Genomic DNA, 12,424 nt, shown 5'->3' with positions numbered 1-12,424 from the left:
CCATGCTTGGGGAACACAGGCACAGCAGGACAAGGGGCGAGCAGGCGGCACTGTGGAGTCAGTCATTTGTCATCTGGGCAGAGAAAGCTGTGGGTGGAGGAAAGAGCCAGAGCAATGGCTCTCAGGTGAGATCATGCCAGGTGTGTCTGGAAACGGGGAGGCCACTGTGGGGAAGCAGCAGCAGGGGGCACAGGCCAGCCCCCAGGAAGTAGGAAGCCTGCAGGTCCTGTACTCTCAGTGGAGTGGAGGTGACTGTCCTCTGCTGCTCGGAAGAGCGGCACCACCAAGATGCCCGAGGAAGGGTCTCTGACTGCAGAGAGGGAGGCAGGAGCACGGGGGACTCTGAGGCAGGAGCCCAGGCGAGAGGGTGGGGCTGCTCAGAGCAGAGCGGGGTGGGAGGCTGAGGGTGGTGGGTTCTGCTGAGGGCCTGCCTGAGGGACCCTGTGCACCACCTCGACTCCCCAGAGACCCGTGCCAGCACTGAGGCGTGGAGACACAGAGACACCCCGCTGGGATTGGGCTCCTTGAATTGAACTAGCGTCCGCCAGTTCTCGAGCATGCGGGCCCACGTCATCCTTGGAGGGGACACAAGCTACCTGTCTGGCACGGATTCCCCCAACGTTCCCAAGCCTCTTCCCGAGCTTGGCGCTCGGTCCCGTGGTCTCGTCTGCCTGGCGCTCCTAGGTAGCAAGCCCGCCCGCGGTGCGCCGCTGCTTGCCTGCTCCGGACAGGGCGCCTGCTTCCGTCGGGTTTTATTTCAGTGCCCTTTCCCTCAAGGAAGTCTTTTGGCATTTTTTAAACTGGATTGTTTAAGTTTTGTGGCAAGTGCTACCTCGGGCGTGGTGGCTTCATTGCCTTGTTAGCCAGTGATTCTCTGCAAAAAGTGCTCACTGAAGTTGGCCCACCACTGGTTACCGCAACAAAACCAATGGCAGCATCTGGGAGACCAGTCGCTAGTTCTATGTATGAATTTGTCTGAATTTCATAAGGAGTTTCACTGGGAGAAGGTATTGAGCAAAGGAAATAATGAGTGGCTTTATTAATTTTAGTTGTATCCCAAATGAAACTGGTAAAGCTTTTGGCTTTCATTCCTTTAGAATCACTTTCTGTATCATCAGCGGGCAGATGCCATGCTACATTCAAGAAAAGTTCAAACAACCCGAAAACCAATGGGGAATATTATACAGCCCCAAATTGGGGGAGCAAAATGAATGACATAAATCTTGGTCCTCTAATTTAGATAATACTGTTAAACTATAAATTTAAAAATCAAGTTTGATTAGAATTAGAGTGATCATAAAAAATAAGAGTTATGAGGAAATAACTGCTTACATATTCTTAGATTTTCATGTACTATTTAATTACAGTTGACAGATAAACCTTAAACTGTCACACTGTAGTAAGGGTTCCTGTGTCACATGACCATTTCACACAGGGCCACCAGGCTGGAAGGAGATGAGAGCTGTCAGTGGCTACACAGTGCAAGGGAGACACACTTCACAGCTCAATTCTGGGGACATTATTGCTGACTGGAAAACCCAGCAACCTTCAGAAAAGCAAAGGAGAATCTAGTGTTGATCTAACACATTATCTATCTCTAGGTTTTTAAAATTATTTATTTATTTTTTAATTTTTTACAGACTGCATTTTGATTCATTGTACACAAATGGGGTACATCTTTTCATTTCTGTGGTTGTGCACGATGTAGATTCATACCATTTGTGTAATCATACATGTGTACAGGGTGATGATGTCTGTCTCATTCCACCACTTTTCATACCCCACTCCCTCTCATTTCCTTCTACATAATCTAAAGTTCCTCCATTCTTCTCTTACCCCCTCCCCCATCATATACCATCATCCACTTATCAGGGAAAACATTCAGTCTTTGGATTTGGGGATTGACTTATTTCACTTAGCATGATATGCTCTAGTGTTGGCATGGATGTGGGGAGAAAAGTACACTTTTACGTTGCTGGTGGAGTTGCAAATTGGTGCAGCCACTCTGGAAAGCAGTGTGGAGATTCCTCAGAAAACTTGGAATGGACCCACCTTTGACCCAGCTATCCTACTCCTCGGTTTGTACCCAAAGGACTTAAAATCAGCATACCATAGTGATGCAGCCACATCAATGTTTATAGCAGCTCAATTCACAATAACTAGATTATGGAACCAACCTAAATGCCCTTCAACAGATGAATGGATAAAGAAACTGTGGTATATATACACAATGGGATATTATTCAGACATAAAGAAGAAGAATATTATGGCATTTGCAAATAAATGGATGGAATCCATCTCTAGTTTTGATAATGTATTGAGCAGAGAAAACCTTCAGAGAACACATCATCAGTGTGTTCACAGATCTAAGAAAATATGGAATGAAAGACACACTAGAGAATCTCAATAAATAAATGTAAAATACTTAAAAATGAAAATTGGGCTACTAAGTATAATAGAATTTAAAGGAGCATATTAGAAATGGCAGAAAAAATCAGTAAAATTAAAGAAAAATTATTAGAAGTTGTCTGATCTGAAGAACAGCAATAAAATCAGTGATAGATGAACAACATCTCAGGGATTAGAATTATATATCTTAAAAAACTGTACTGCAAACCTGAAGGTGAAACAAAGACATTTCTAAGTAAAGAAGACAGTTTTCTGATAGAATACCTATGCCTCAGTAAATTATGAAAAGACATGTTCTAGATTGAAGGGAAATGACATTAGAAAGTAATTATTTGGTAAATATGAGAGATAAGATTTTGTGTGTCTTTATCTTAGATTCTTTAAAAGATTTATTGCTATATAAAGCAAGTATTTAAGCATTATATTATTAAGGTTATAACGGCATTGTATATAACAATATTAGCATAAAAGAAGTAATAAGGATACTACTATATCTGTGCAAAGTTCTTTTATTTTACTGGCCCCAAGTCAGTGTTTAACTGGAGGCTATTTTAAAACTACCATATGATCCAATAATCCTACTTCTGTGTATGCATTCAAAGGAATCAAAATTAATGTGTCAAAGAGATATCTATGCTCTATGTTCATTTTGGCATTATTCTGAATAAACCAAAATAAGGGACCAATATACACATTCATCAATGAATGGAAAAAGAAAATTTGATTATATGTCTATATAATATGTATATATATCTATGTATATAATATGTACATATATGTGTGTGTGTGTATATATATATATGTACATAGATCACACAATGGAATATTGTCTTAGTACAGTTTGTATTGCTAAAACAAAATAACTGCGGCTATAAAATTTATAAATAAAAATGTTTCTTTGGCTTATGATTCTGGTTGCTGGAGGATCGCAAAGCACAGAGCTGGTGTCCTAGTGAAGGCCCCTGGTTGTATCACAACATGGCAGAGAAACAGAACAGGAACTTACAACATGCAGAAGAGGCCAAGGATGAAGAGTCCCTGTGATCTAATCACCTTCTACTAGGTTTTTTTAAAGGTTGTGCCACATGAGGAACCAAGTTTCCAACACATGAACCCTGGGTTCATGAACCCAAATCATACGAATGCTACCCAGTCTTAGGGGTCCTATCATTTGCAATAATATGGAAAACCCTGGAGAACACTGTGCCAAGTAAAATAAACCAGAAACGGAAGGACAGATATCGCACATCACACTCACATGTGGAATGCAATGAAGTTGAACTCAGCAAAGTCGGGCATAGGATGATGTATGAGTCAGGGCTCTCCAGAGGAACAGAATCCACAGGGAGTGTGATTATAGAAGGGGATTTATTAGATTGGCTCACATGACCAGAAGTGGATAGTCCACAATGATGTCTGCAGCTGGAGAGCTGGAAGAACCAGCAGCTGCGCAGTCCAAGAGGCAGAAGCCCCAGAACAAGATGGATCAACAGTGCTACCCTAGTTTGAGACCAAGGCTTCTGGAAACTCCCTGGAGAATCACTGGCAGAGTCTGCTTTGGAGGAGGGGAAGAAGCGAGAGTCAGATATCCACAGACCATTGAAGCAGCAATCAAGAACCCGTTGGAGAGCCGAGCTTGCTCTGCATCTGCTTCCTTGTTCTTCCAGCTTTGATTCCATCCAATTGGTCAGTGCTGCCCACGCTTAGGGAGGGGCTCCACTTCAGTTCACTATCCCACATGCCAATCATTCTAGACACGCCCTCATGGACACACCCAGGGCCTCTTAATCATCGGCATCTCTTAGTCCAATCAAGTTGACAATTCAAATTAACCATTACAGATGATGATTGCTGGAAGTTGGGGGCTTGGAGAGGGAGGGACAGCGAGGTGTGGACCAAAGGTGACATTTCAGATCTGAGAGGAATAGGTTGGGAATAGGTGGCATGTGACTATAGGCAATAATAATGTATATTTAAGAATAAGAATAGCCTTCAAACATCTCGTCACAGAATGATAGGCAAGCAAGGTGATGGAAATGTTCATGAGACCAATTTAATCACCTTACATTGTATGCATGTAACATAACATGTTTTACATGTGATCCATGTAACATTATACCCCTAAATGTATATAATTATGACTTTTCAAACTTGTATTAATTAAAACTGGATACTATTTATACAGATTGCACATTTTCTATAAAGCAACATTTTTATTCAAAAACTGGGAAATATTAAAATAAAATTTATATTTATAAAATGATCCCAGTAAAGATACAAAGTAAAGTGACAGACTGGGAGAAACACATCGAATTGTGTTAAAAAGAAAGGAAAATACAGGTGCCCCCAGTGAAAGAAGGCAAGAGACTAAAATAGATAGTTTGTACAGGACATATGTAAGACTTCAATAATCATAAAAGACAAAACTTTGGAAACAGAGAAAAGCAAAATAAAATAACACCTGAGATACAAACATTATAAATGAAAATATGAAACAGGAATTTTCATAAACTGAAGATGGAGTATACATTGCTATCTATTTTTGGAAACTGACTATTAAAATGCGTGCTCATCCCCTCCAGAAGCACAGACTTACAGAAACACTCATGAACTGTGGTAACATGGAAGGGTAGGGCAGCGCAGGTTCAGAGGGTTGAGACCAACTCGTGGTGGAAAGGGAGGTGCTTTCAGAAAGATAAATAGGACATGCGGGGAGAAGGCTTCAGGGGCCAGTCACAGTGCTGATCACATTACATCCAGTTTGACAAATGTGAAGCCCGCATGGATTGTATGTAGCTACACCGACATGTGATATTTTACATGAATAATGCTTAGCAAAGAAACACGTATAATTTATGAGAAAATAAGAATACAGAAAAGCACATAAAAGATGCAATTAGACACATTTGTGTACATGATAGAACGCATCATTACAATGATGAACAACCTCCCCAAATCTAAAATATCATCCCATCAAAATGTTAGCATACTTTACTTTTGTGTGTGTGGGACTTTCGTGGATTTTTTGTTCTTTGTAGTTCTACACGACAGCAGAGTCAATATTGACATTTTCATACAAACATGGAGTAGGTCTTATTCTGATTATGATCCCAGTCTTGTAGTTGTACATGCTGTGGAAATTCACCACGGTGTATTTATATATGTACGTGGGAAAGTTTTGTCAGATTCATTCAACTGTCCTTCCTATTCCTATTTTAATTCCTAGAATAAGTATTACATAATAACACAAAAGTGTAGCACAAATGTCAATAAAGTGTTTATGATTATGTATCATAAATTATTTTAAACATAAAATAGAAGAAGAAATAAGATAAAACAAAAACAAATGAGACAAATGAAAACAAAAATCAAAACAGCAGATCTAAATCCAACTATATCAGTATGTACATCAAATGTGAGTAGACTAGACACTTGTCAAATAGTACAGATGATCTGACTGGGTGTAAAAGCAAGGTCTAATTATATGTGTTCTACAATAATTCAAATACATATTCATGCACGTGTATGCGAACACACACACATATATTAAAGGTAAAAAATGGGGAAAACACACTGTGCAAACAGCAAGAATTAGACAGTTAATGTGCTATAAATAGACTTTAAAATAAAAAACATTATTAGAAGTCAAATAAAAAATATACAAACAAGAGTGGAAATCATTTAAAACAAACTGATTCTTTGTAAAGATCTTTTAAAACTGACAAATCTTTACCTAAACTGTCAAATGAAAAGGAAGAGAATGAAAGTACTACCAACATTGGGAATGAAAAGCCACTGCAGAACCCAGGGACATTAACAGGATAACAAAGGAACGTTCTAAACAACCTTGGGCCAGAATCTGGGTGATTTCTATGGAATGGAGAAATTCCGTGAAAGACACAAATGATCAAAATTGACTCTGATTGAAGTAGAAAACTTGAATAGATCCACGTTATATAAGTTGAATTAATTATAGATGGTTGCCAACTTATTGTTCAATTTATATATATTTTTAATCTTATGATGGTTTGAAACCTAAACACATTTAGTAGAATTATGCTTCAGATTTTTTGATTTTAAGTTTTTCTAGGCTGGCAATATGTGCTACAGCACTCCTAGGATTCTGGGCGGTGTCAAAGAGCCACAGCTGCCAGTCAGCCACACAACCATGAGGATGACCCCGGGCGCTCTACAGTGTGCTCTGGAGGCTGGGAGTCCAGGACCCAGGCAGCGGCAGAGCCAGTGAAGGGCTGCCCTCTGCTCACAAGATGGTGCCTTCCTGCTGCATCTCCACCAATGAGCACAAAAGTGTGACCTTACAAGGAAAAAGGAAAAAGGCAAAAAGGGAAAAAAGGAGAAATCTTACTCCCGCTACATCTTTTGTGAGGGCTCTAACCCATCATGAGGGAAGAGTCCTACTGGTCTAGTTACCTCCTCGAGGCTGCGTCTCTTAAAATCCAATCATCACACTGGATTTTAGGTTGCAACGTGAATTTTGGAGGGTCACATGCTCCCACAGCAGACCACAATGGAATTAAACTAGAATCACTACAGAAAAATAACTGAAAAAAACTCTAAGTACTTGGAGATTAAACAACACATTTCTAAAAATGAGTCAAAGAAGAAATCTCAAGAGAATTTTAAAATATTTTTAACTGACAGAAAATGAAAATGTAACTTCATTAAAATTTGTGGGATGCAGCAAAAGCAGTACTTAGAGGTAAACTTATAGCATTGAATGCTAAAATCAATAATCCAAGCTTCCATCTCAGAAAACTCCAAAAAAGAAGAAGAAAATTAAATCCAAAGTAAGCAGAAGAAAATAAATAATAAAAATCAGAGCAGAAACCAATGGAATTACAATAGAAAATCAATAGAAAAAAATCAACAAAACTGAAAGTTGATTCTTTGAAAACATCAGTAAAATCATAAACCTGTAACCAGGTTAACTAAGGAATTAAAAACAAATAAATTACTAATAGTAGAACAGAAATAGGGGACATCATTACAGATCCCATGGACATTAAAAGGATAACAAAAGGATACTTTGAACAACTCTTTGCTCACAAATTCAGTAACCGAAACAAAACAGAAAAATTTCTGTTCAAATGCACACAAGAAGAAACAGATTATCTGAACAGGTCAATATCTATTTAGAAAGTTAGATAAAAGAAAGTGACTTTCCCAAGTAGAAAGCACTATGCCCTTATAGATTCACTGGTGGATTCCACCATACACCTAAGGAGGATACTAGGCCAGTTCTTTGTGATCTCTTCCAGAAAACGGAAGCAGAATGCTTCCTAACTCATCCTAGGACCTCAGAAATTCCTGAGTACTAACCCCAGAGAAACACCTCATAGGAAAATAGAGCTGCAGGCCAATATCCCTGAAGAACGTACAAGCAGATGTAAGTAAAGGAATTTTAACAAGTCATAACAACAATAAAAACTCAGGACACCAGGAACATCCTCACCTTGATGAAGAACATCTATAGAAAACCTACAGCTAACGTCGTACCTCAGGTAAGGAGCTGGAAGCTATCCACCGAGAACAGAAATGAGACAAGAATGTCCTCTTCCTACTGCAGTTCTTTTTAGCATTGTATTAGAAGTTCTAGCTAACGTAGAAGGAAGAAATAAAACTGATGGAAGATGTGAAAGGAGATTCAAATAGATTGAATTAAATAGATACATGTTCATAGATAGAAATACTCAACGTGAAGACGTCAGCTTGTCCCAGATTGATCTATAGTTTGAAAAGAATTGCAATCAAAATCCCTGCAACTTATATCGTGTGTATTGACAAACTGATGTTGAGGTTTTTGTAGACAGACAAAAGACCCCAAATAACCCACCCATTATGGAAGAAGAACCAAGTCCTAGGGCAGTTATGCCTGACTTCAAGAATTACTACTAAGCCACAGTGATCAAGACAGTATGACACTGGTAAAGAAATAGATAAGAGATCAACAAAACAGAATGGAGAGGTCAGAAATGTGGTCAGTGGATTTGTTTTTCAGTACCACTGCGCCACATCCCCAGGCCTTTTATTTTTTATCTTGAGACAGATTATCACTAAGTTGCCCAGGCTGGCCTGGGACTTGTGGTCGTCCTGCCTCAGCCTCCCGAGTCGCTGGGATCACAGGTGTGGGCCACTGTGCCCTGTTCAGTCAGCCGATTTTAGTCTATGGAGCAAAGACTGTACAACGGAGCAAAGATGGTATTTTCAGCAGAAGTGCCAAATGGTTGGACACCACCCTCAAAAAAACGTGGGTCAAGATGCAAATCTTACATCCTTCACAAAGTTAATTCAGGATGGATCATGAACCCAAAAGTAAAGCACAAAGCTCTAAAACTAGAAAAGAGTGACGGAGAAACCCAGGAGACCTTGAGTAGGGTAAGGACTTCTCAGGTGCACCACAAGAGGCACAATCGATAACCATGGTTTCAGTGAGATTAAAAAGCTCCTCGTGGGAGCCGACGAGAGAATGAGAAGCCCGGCCACGGACACAGGCAGTCGTGGCAGAAGACGTACCTGACAAGGGACCCTTGTGCAAAAGACGCAGAGGACACTCACAGCTCAACCGTGAGAACACCAGCAGCCAGATTCCAGCGTGGGCAGAATCCCTGAGCACACACTTCACCAAAGATAAACAGACAGCAAGCAAGCTACTAAAAGATGTTCCTCGGGAAATTGTGACTTAAAACAACCGTGAGATGTCACCCCACAGCCAAAGCCCAGGGCATGGACAGCACTGAGTGCTGGCCTGGTGTTGGGCACGCAGATCGCCATGAGCAGGCCACTGGAGGGAAGGCAAAACTTGAGAGTTTGTCAGTTTCTTACAAAACGAATCGTGTTCCTGCCACACAAACCACAATCAAAACTATGTCCACAGTAAAGCCTGAACTTGGGCGTGTTCACAGCAGTTTTATTCATGATTTCCAAAACTTGGAGGTAACCAAGTTGTCCTTCTGTAAGTGAACGGTGGACACCGACAGAGTGGAATCACATAGAGGAAAAGAGAAATAAGCCGTCAAGTCAAGAAAATACCTGGAGGAAAGTTTGCGCATTGTCTTGGTGAGTCAAGGAAATTCGAAGCAGTCCGGCATGATTCCAAGTACGGAAACGGCAAGAGCAGTGGGTGGGGCGGTTGTGTGAATGGAGAGAGGAGGAGGTGAGGCAGAGGACGGTTAATGAAAACTGTCCTGTGTGAGCCATGGTGGGGGCCGCGTGCGTTCGCCAGAACCCATGGAACGTGCTACATCAAGAGTGACCGTAGTGGTGTGTGGGCTCGGCACATGGAGGTGGCAGTGACGTGTGGGTGCAGACTCATGGACCATGACACACGTGCAGCGCAGACGCTATGCATCCTGGGGCACAGGTATATGGGAACTCTACACATTCCACGTGATGTTTCTGTGAACCTAAAACGGCTCTCAAGAACAAGGCTCATTAATTTTAAAAGGTTGACAAATTGAATCTGTGACTAAGCAGAGTTTATAAAAGGAATGCAAGTTTAATTAAATCACATTAATAAAGGAGGAAACTACATGATTACCTCAACAGATGCAGAGAGATCATTGGGCAAATACAATACCCACCCCTGATTAAACTACTGTTAGAGGGAAACTTTCTCAATTTAATAAAGAGCACCTATTAAAACAAACAAACTAACTAACTAAACCAAAGCTAACAGCCATAGTTACTTGTGAAAGACTGAATGCTTTCTTCCTAGGACCAGGAAAAACAAGAATGTTCTTCCTAACCATTTCTAGTTAACACTGTATTGCAGACCTAGCCAATACATTAAGACAAGTCAAAGAAATAAAATAATACAGAGATTTTTTAAGAGATGAAATTGCTTTAATCTCAGAAATTTTATTGCAGATTGAGAAAATTTTAAGCAATTGATCAAAAGTTCTGAACCTAGTAAGTGAATATATGAAGGCTATATGGTATCTGATCAATATAAAAAAATCAAGTAGATTTTTATGTACCAACAATGAACAAATGTAAAATGAATCATTTTATTTTATTTTTTAAATGAAACATTTTAAAAGACATCATTACAATAGCAATTAAAACCTGCAAAAATGTGGAAGACCTGAACACAAAAAATCACCAAATATTGCTGAAAGAACTTGAAAGAGATCTAAAAAAAAAAAAAAACCGGAGAGCTATACATTCTGGAATTAGAAAACTCAATATCAAAATGCTGGTCTCCTAAATTGATCAAAATAATCCTGATCCAAATCCCAGCATACTCTTTATAAATAGACAAAACAATATATAGTTTACGTGAATAGGCAAATGACCCAAAGAAACAAAGCAATTTTCAAAAAGAGCAGAGTTGGATAAATTATAATATCTGATTTTAAGATATAAAGATAAGGTAGAGTGGTATTGGAACAAAAATGGACTTACAGATCAGTGGGAGAGGACAGTTTATACTCAGACTCACATTAAATATGATTCATCAATTTTGACAAAAATCCCCAAATGCTGAGATAATTCAATAAGTAACAAAGTTTTGTTTGTTTTTGTTTTTGATACACAGTGCTACATTAAGTGGATATTTGTTTGGGAAAAAGTGGACTTGAATTCTAACCTTACACCATGCTCAGAAACTGATTTCCCCTGGGTCTCAGCTTATACGTAAGAACTAAAACATAAAACTCGTAGAAGAAAGTCTTCCCCGTCCGTAGACAATTATTCCTGAGGACAGAAGACCACACCTCAGGACAAAAGGAGTGGGGAACTGGACTTTATCAGAACTTAAAGCATTTGCTTAGAGCACCCACAGACTGCAGGAAGCACGGCACAGCAGAACCTGACAAAGGAGACAGGGACTTCCGCCCAGATTATCTCACAACCACCGGATCCGGGTGGGATCCCCAGGGAGAGGCAGGTGGGGGTTTAACATACACATCAGAGGTGCTGGGCACTGCAGTGCTGATGAGACTATCACAATGGCTAAAGTCACACGGACAGCTGGTGAGAATTCTGGAACCCTCACCCATACACATCAGAACGCAACTCACACAGCCATGCTAGAAAAAAATTTCATCAGTTTCTTTAAAAGGTAAACAGCTCCTCATCTCCTGCCCAGCAGTTTTGTGTCTAGAGGATGAAGACCTCTATACAAAAACTTGTGTGTCCATGCTAATAGCAACGGTACTCGTAAGAGCCAGGAAGGAAACAATCCAAATGCTCATCAGCTACTAAGTGGATAAACAGACTGTGGTAAATCTGTCCAACAGAGTCTCAGTGAGTGATAGAGAGCACCATGCAGAACATGGATGAATCTCTAAAGCATCACATTAAATGAAAGAAGCTACACACACGAAAGAGAAAGTATTTCCTGTGACATTGATTTCTGTGAAATGTTAAAGAAGTAGAACAGCCAGTCCGAAGTTGGATCCATTGTCTCCCGCAGACTGGCAGGGTGGACTGCACAGAGATGTCTAGTTTACCACAACTCCCTAAACTGTTCATTGCAGTGGGTAGTTTCATGATGCACATGTTATACTGCAATAAAACTACTTTTTAAATACTTCCCACAAAGGAAACTCTAACCCTGGAAAATTTTGCTGGTGAAATCTGTCAAATACTTAGGGGAGAAAATAGGTCATCTTCCACAAACCTTTTTGGGAAATACAGGAGGCTGTGGGCACTCCCGTGGGCCAGCAATCCTGTGCGCTGGTGTTTCCCCAAGAGATGTGAAAGCAGGTTCAGACAAGGGTCCATAGCTTCTTATTCATGATTATCCAAAAGCTAGAATCAACCCAAGTGCCCCTGAGCAGGTGAAGAAGGGTCAGGTTGGGGTTCAGGTGGGCGGCGAGACACCTCTTGGCCTCAGCAACAACCAGCAGCAAATCCGTTCCAGACACAGCGGTGCAGGGTACTGCCAGCCCAGACTGCTCCAGCAGGACTTCCTGGGTGGTGGCCCAGCAGCAGAGGCAAATTCATCACAGAGCGGGAGGCTGAAGTCCACAGTAAGGCGTTTGCAGGCCTA

This window comes from Sciurus vulgaris, assembly GCF_902686455.1.
Source record: "Sciurus vulgaris genome assembly, chromosome: 7".
Classification (NCBI taxonomy): Eukaryota; Metazoa; Chordata; class Mammalia; order Rodentia; family Sciuridae; genus Sciurus; species Sciurus vulgaris.
The sequence above is the reverse complement of the archived record's forward strand: the minus strand, read 5'-3'. Positions refer to the sequence as shown.